Here is a 6,554-nt window from a genome sequence, read left to right on the forward strand (position 1 = left end):
TACTTTGCTGTAAAATACTAATATGACCTGTAACAAGTGTTGAGGTATTTGCTGCATCCTCTCTGGTGAGTGAGTAGATCCTCGCATTGGTCGTAGTTGGAGGGGCTTCTAATCTTCCCTGGCTGATATGTGGACCATCTAAAGCGGCCTGCATCTGATGTAACTGAGCTGGCTCGCCTCCATACTGAATCGGCTGTGGCTGAGGAAGACTGGTCTTGTTTGGACACTGCTTGGCCATATGCCCTTCCTGTCCGCATTCAAAGCATCCTCGTGTGCCCTTACGACAAACTCCAGGATGGAATTTCCCACAAGTAGCACACTTTGGATAACTGGTCGCTTGCTGATGGTCCTCCTTTTGGGTAACTCCTGGTTTGCGCTTGCTGTTGGAGTTCCCTTTCCAGTTGGAGCTGTGGCCTTGCTGCTTTGCCCGAGCCTCCTTGACCTTTAGCTTCGGGAGGACTTGCTTCTGCGCTTGATGCTATTCTGGTAATGCTCGATGATTAGAGCACTGCTCACTAATTCTTCCGTGGTTTGTGGCCTATGAACGCCACCACCACGTTCATTGCTATTTCCGCCCTCGATCTTGAGCATCAACCGGATTCGTTCCCTTTCTGCTGACTAATTCAGGTCATAGACGAGCCAATCTGTTGAATTTCTTCACGGCTTCCTCAACTGATAGGTTGCCCTGGCGAAACTCGGTGAACTCGTCGTAGTGACGGTTGGTGACCCGCATGTGAAAGAACTCCTCAAAGAATTCCTTCTCAAAGTCAGCCCATGTCATCGGTTCACTGGGCGCCGCTCTGATTCTCTCCACCACATACGTGCATCTCTCGAGAAGGAGGCGCACTTCACCTTCTCATGTTCGGCCATCCCGAAGCTCCATCGTACTTTCGTTTTGAACCATGTGAGCATCCCATGGTTCATTCCGAGAAATTTTCGGCTTGACTCTCGCCATTGGATCGGATAGGCTTCTCTGCGTTCTCTCTCTACTGTGTCGTGGTCGGATGGTGGAACCTCTAAGACCACTGGTGTCGCTAAGTTAGGCTCCGGGGTGACAGTGGGAGTGTTCTGCTGACTAGCCTTTAAGGTGGCTATTTCCTGTTGCTGTTCAGCTAACTGCTGCTGTAACTGAGCCACTAATGCTGTAAGGTCTAGGGGAGGCACTGGACTGCCTACCTCATGCTGGGGCTCAGTAGCTGGTGCCCTTCTAGCTGGGCGTCCTCGTGTCATTTCTAAAGACATAGAGGACATACATAATTGATATAATCATGTTTATATGACTACTACTACAATTTTGTCAGGTGCTATCACATATAAACATGTTTAGTTATCTATAAACATGAGCTATAAATAGAAAACAAGAAACGTAAATAGAGTGAGAGGTATTCTTACTTGGAAGCTGCAGGTACAATGCTGATGTGTGTGTAGGAAGTATGGAAACTGCTCTGATACCACTCTGTAACGACCCGCCTTCTACTGACTAGGCTGTGAGGCCGATCGCTACATTATGCTGTGCTAAATTACTATTGCGGAAATCTGGATTGATTAAAATTTTACTAAACTGATTACTGTAAAATCTGAACTTAATATTCTAGGTGTACCTAGGAGTTGTACACATGCTAGGGAAGATAATCTATGCCTCTCGGATGTCCTGCTAGCTGTAATCAGGCATTTCAATCGATCCATGAATCGATTGGGCTGTCGGATCGATCCAGTGATCGATCCAGCTTGATACTGGCACGGAGAAAAACTCTGGATCGGTCGGCTGACCGATCCACAAGCTATCTTGCTTCTGTATGCGGCTGGATCGGTCTACCGACCGATCCAGGAGTACACATTGCATCTGTATGCGGCTGGATCGGTCTACCGACCGATCCAGGAGTACACTGATCGGTCGGTAGACCGATCCAGTGGCTCACTGATCGGTCGGCTGACCGATCAGTGAGCTTCTGTACTCTCTGCTAACTCTCTGTTCACGACTGGATCGGTCAGCTGACCGATCCAGTGGCACAACTCCATTCTGATCGATCTGTAGATCGATCTGGGTTTCTGATTTCGAATCAGAACCCCTGATTTCAGCACTTGTTCGTGCCAAATCTCACACAACAATTATATAATGCATGGAGAACGTTCTGATATCTATTAACTAGCATTCTAACACGATATAGTGCAAGGTTTATTAATTTATAGCATTTAAACCACTAGAAATGCGTAAAAGTATCTTAAGAAAAGAGACCAAGTTCTTAATTTGCTAAACTCCCTAAGGATCTTCGTTCCAGGTTCCTGCCACACACACCATCACTGCATTGACCTTCAGCTTCCTCTGCTAATCCATTTTCCCTTTACCTTTATCTGCAGTATAAGGAAAAAGTATTTGTAAGCTTTAAGCTTAGTAAGAAACCATCTACCTCACAAAAACATGCAACGATGCAATCATGTTTTTAAAGAATGCTATTTAAAAACATGCACTGGATTTGTTAAAGCATGGCATACTGAAGTTACATGGCATAAATACTGAAACATGGCATGCATAATAAAATCTAAGCATGGAGCTATCTCATGGTATCAACTAGGAGAACTAAACTGAAACTGAAACTAAAACAGAGCTAAAACTATATTCACATAACTAGATTACGAGTTTCAAAGCTATTATCATAATAAGTGAAAATAGTAATCATGCTGCTGTTTGGTCCCGACAACTGTACTTATTGTGCGCGCATCCCTAACTAGACCCGGGTTTGCAAGTCCCACATTTAGTAGGGTTTACTAGGTTATCTGAACCTAGGGACGACTGTGGGAGCCCAACCCAATGCACATCTGGTCCAGTACAGTGCCACTGAAAATAAAATACTGAATATAGCTACTAATTGCTTATTTTGCTGTTTCTAGGTTATCTGAACCTAGAGCTAGGTTATCTAAACCTAGAGGCGATTGTGGGAGCCCTCCCATTGGACCGTAGTCCCATGTAAGCTGCAACTAGACTAATATACTGATTTAAATGCTACTAATGCATTTAACTGAGCTGTTAAAATTATCTGAGGTGGTATTTAGCTACACTAATCATTTTGTCGAACACCTGGTGTGCTCCAACTCTCCCCTCTAATAGGGAGACCACCTCTTGGCACCCGACAACGTCTAGAGCCTCCAACTGAAGGAGAACAACGTGGCTGGCCCATCTAGAGGTGCTCAACTAGATCCCTAATCTGCGAGGGGGTTTAAACACACCCTGGGTGCCGAAAAAAAAATCTGTATATAACTAAACTAAAGGTATGAAATCAAACGAAAGCTACTTATACTGCAGGTGAGGGGTTTCTTACCTCCTGTTCGTAATTTCTTACGATTCTAATCGCTAGGTTTTCCCGAGGAGAGATCCCTTCGACGATCTTCTCGCGTCTATGCGTTTCTCTCGCGGAGGGGAGCATCCTCGTGCCCTTGATGTTGCCGGGAACTACTCCTATGGCCCTAGGGATAGAACCCTAGGTCTCCCTTGTGGTTGGCGCCGAGAGAGGAAGAAAAGGGAGAGGTGCGGCATGAGGTTAGGGTGAGGAGGAGAAGTTGCCGATTAAAAATTCTATCTCCCCACTTATTAATTCCTATTTATATCAAGTGGGTATTTCGGCCCAACTTAAACTTAAATATAAATGTTTCCCTTTCCTTTCAGCACGGCCCTGCTGGGTTCAATTGGTTACCATGGTTCACCATAAGTCGTAGGACCCAATAGGTCTCGGGTTCAATTCCCGCTTAGGCCGTTTTCGTTTTCTATTTGTTTTTGCTACTTCCACTACTCTAAAAATTCTGTAAAAATATCCTAAAATTCCAGAAAAATCATTGAATATTTCTAAAATAATTTTTAGAATTTTCGGGCGTTACAGAAAAGCTGACTTAACATCCATTTGATATAGTTTGAATCCCTTATGGATGCATAACTTAGTAACATTCTAATGGATTCTAATCTGGCTACTGGGGTATAGGTTTATCGTAGTCAAGTCCTTCAACTTGACTGAACCTTTTGACAACTAGCCTAACCTCATTCCTAGTAATTTCCCCAGTTTCACTTAATTTGTTTCTGAATACCCATTTTGTTTCTATTATTTTCTTATCTTTAGGTGGTGGTACCAGATCCCAAACTTCATTACGCTCAAATTGAGCTAGTTCCTCTTGCATAGCGATGATCCAATCTGGATCAAGTAGGGATTCAGCTACAGTTTTGGGTTCAATTTTTGAAATAGGGAAATTTGACTTAGGTTCCTAAAGGATGATCTAGTCTGAACCCTTAGGTCTGGGTCACCAATTATTTGATCAGTTGGATGGTTAGGGTTGATTCTTATAGTTCTAGGGGGTTGATTTACTTGAGTGTGTTCATCTTCTTCATGATCTAGGGATTGATTGGTTTCTTCAGGATTATTATTTTCAATAGGTTGAAGTTGAGTTTGTCCTTGGGTTTCTTCAAATTTTACATTTGTGGTTTCCTCGATTTTTAACGTAATTTTATTATATATTCTGTAACCCCTACTGTTTAGAGAATATCCTACAAAAATTCCATTTTCTACTTTAGAGGTAAATTTTCCTAAGTGTTCTCTGGTATTTAAGATGTAGGCTGGACACCCAAATACTTTAAAATATTTTATGTTGGGTTGTTTGCTATAAAATATTTCAAAGAAGGTTTTATTATATCTTTTATTTAATGTCGTTCTATTTTGCACATAGCAGGCTGTACTAACAGCTTCTTCCCAAAAATATTTAGGTAAGTTATATTCATTTAACATAGTTCTAGAGGCTTCCAGTAAAGTTCTATTTTTTCTTTCTACAATTCCATTTTGTTGGGGGTTTTTAGGACACGAAAATTCGTGATGGTAGCCATTCTCAAGACAGAACTTGTTAAAATTATAATTTTTAAATTCTCCCCCGTTGTCACTCCTAATTCTTTTAATTTTAAGACTTTTTCGTTTTCAATTTGTTTGCAAAAGTTTGTAAAGATTTTAAAAGTTTCGTCTTTATGTTTTAAGAATTTTGCCCAAATAAACCTAGAATAATCATCTATTATTACTAAACAGTATAAGTTTCCATTTATGGATTTGACTCCATGGGAGTCAAAAAGGTCAAAATGTAGAAGTTCTAATATTGAGTCGGTTTGTGGCTGATTGGTTGGTTTGTGAGTGGATTTTGTTTGTTTACCTTGTTGACAAGCATTACATATGGTTGAATCTAGGTTAGGTAATTTTGGTAAGCCTCTCACTAGTCCATTTAATTTGCTTATATTTCTAAAGTTGGTGTGAGACATTCTCCTATGTCATAACCAAGTTTCTTCTTTTTGTGTTAAATAACACTTAATTGAAGAGGTGGTTAAGTTGATAGCATAGATGTTGTCTTTTCTAAAACCTTTTAGGCTTATAGTAGGATTATCTAGATGTTTGATTAAACACTCTGTGGATAGAAATTTAACCTTATACCTAGTATCACACAATTGACTTATACTCAGAAGATTGTATTTAAAATTCTCGACAAGTAGAACATTTGTAATTATGAAATCTATTTTTAATTCAATATTACCTATCCCAATTACCTTGAGTTTTCCGTTGTTTTCAAAGGCAACTGTTCCTAAGCTTTTGTAAGTGAGTTGAGTAAACTTGGTATGATCTCCAGTCATGTGTTTGGAGTAACCACTGTCCAAAATCCACTTGGTTTCCTCATCCGGGCCTTCGGAAACGAGTACGGACTCGTGGCTTGATTCGGGTTCGGACCCATCTTCATCTCCCGACTCGTCTTCCATTTCAGCTTCGCGGGCCATCAGCGCGAGGTGGCTCTGGTGCTTCTGCTCTTCTACCTCCGATTCGTCCGAGGAGGAGTCATCCCACGTTGCTTTGAGGGCCTTCTTTTTGGTTGACTTCGGTTTGTCGAATTTCATTCTTGGGCATTCGTTCTTGTAGTGCCCCTTTTTTTTGCATCCGAAGTAAGTCACATTCTTTTGTTCCGCAGGAGAACTGATCTTTTGAAGGTCCTTTTTGCTGAAGCTCCTTTTTCTCCTGGTGAACATTTTTCTTACCAAGTTCACCAAGTATTCTTCGTCTTCGGAATCTTGACCGGAATCCTCTTCAGATTTAGACTTGCTCTTCTTTTCTTTGGATGAGCCTGCAAATAAAGTAATACCTTTCTCGGCTCCAGCATTAGTTTGTTCATGTAATTCTAACTCACAGAAAAGCTCGTCTAATTTTAACTTAGATAGATTTTTCGAAATTTTGTATGCATCTACGATTGATGCCCACAAGCTATTACGAGGAAAGGCATTTAGTGCGTACCTTATTAAATCTCTGTTTTCCATCTGGTGGCCTATCGCGTGGAGTCCGTTGAGGATGTCCTTGATCCTCGCATGCAGTTGACTTGTCGTTTCCCCTTCCTGTATTTTTATATTAAATATTTTATTTAAAAGTAAATCTCTTTTTGTTACCTTTGCGTCGCTCGTTCCTTCGTGCAGCTCGATCAATTTGTCCCATAATTCTTTAGCATTCTGATGCGGTCTGACCCGGTTCAGCTCTTCTCGTGTTAGGCCGCAGTGT

The sequence above is a fragment of the Zingiber officinale genome, chromosome 3B (genome assembly GCF_018446385.1).
Source record: "Zingiber officinale cultivar Zhangliang chromosome 3B, Zo_v1.1, whole genome shotgun sequence".
Classification (NCBI taxonomy): domain Eukaryota; kingdom Viridiplantae; phylum Streptophyta; class Magnoliopsida; order Zingiberales; family Zingiberaceae; genus Zingiber; species Zingiber officinale.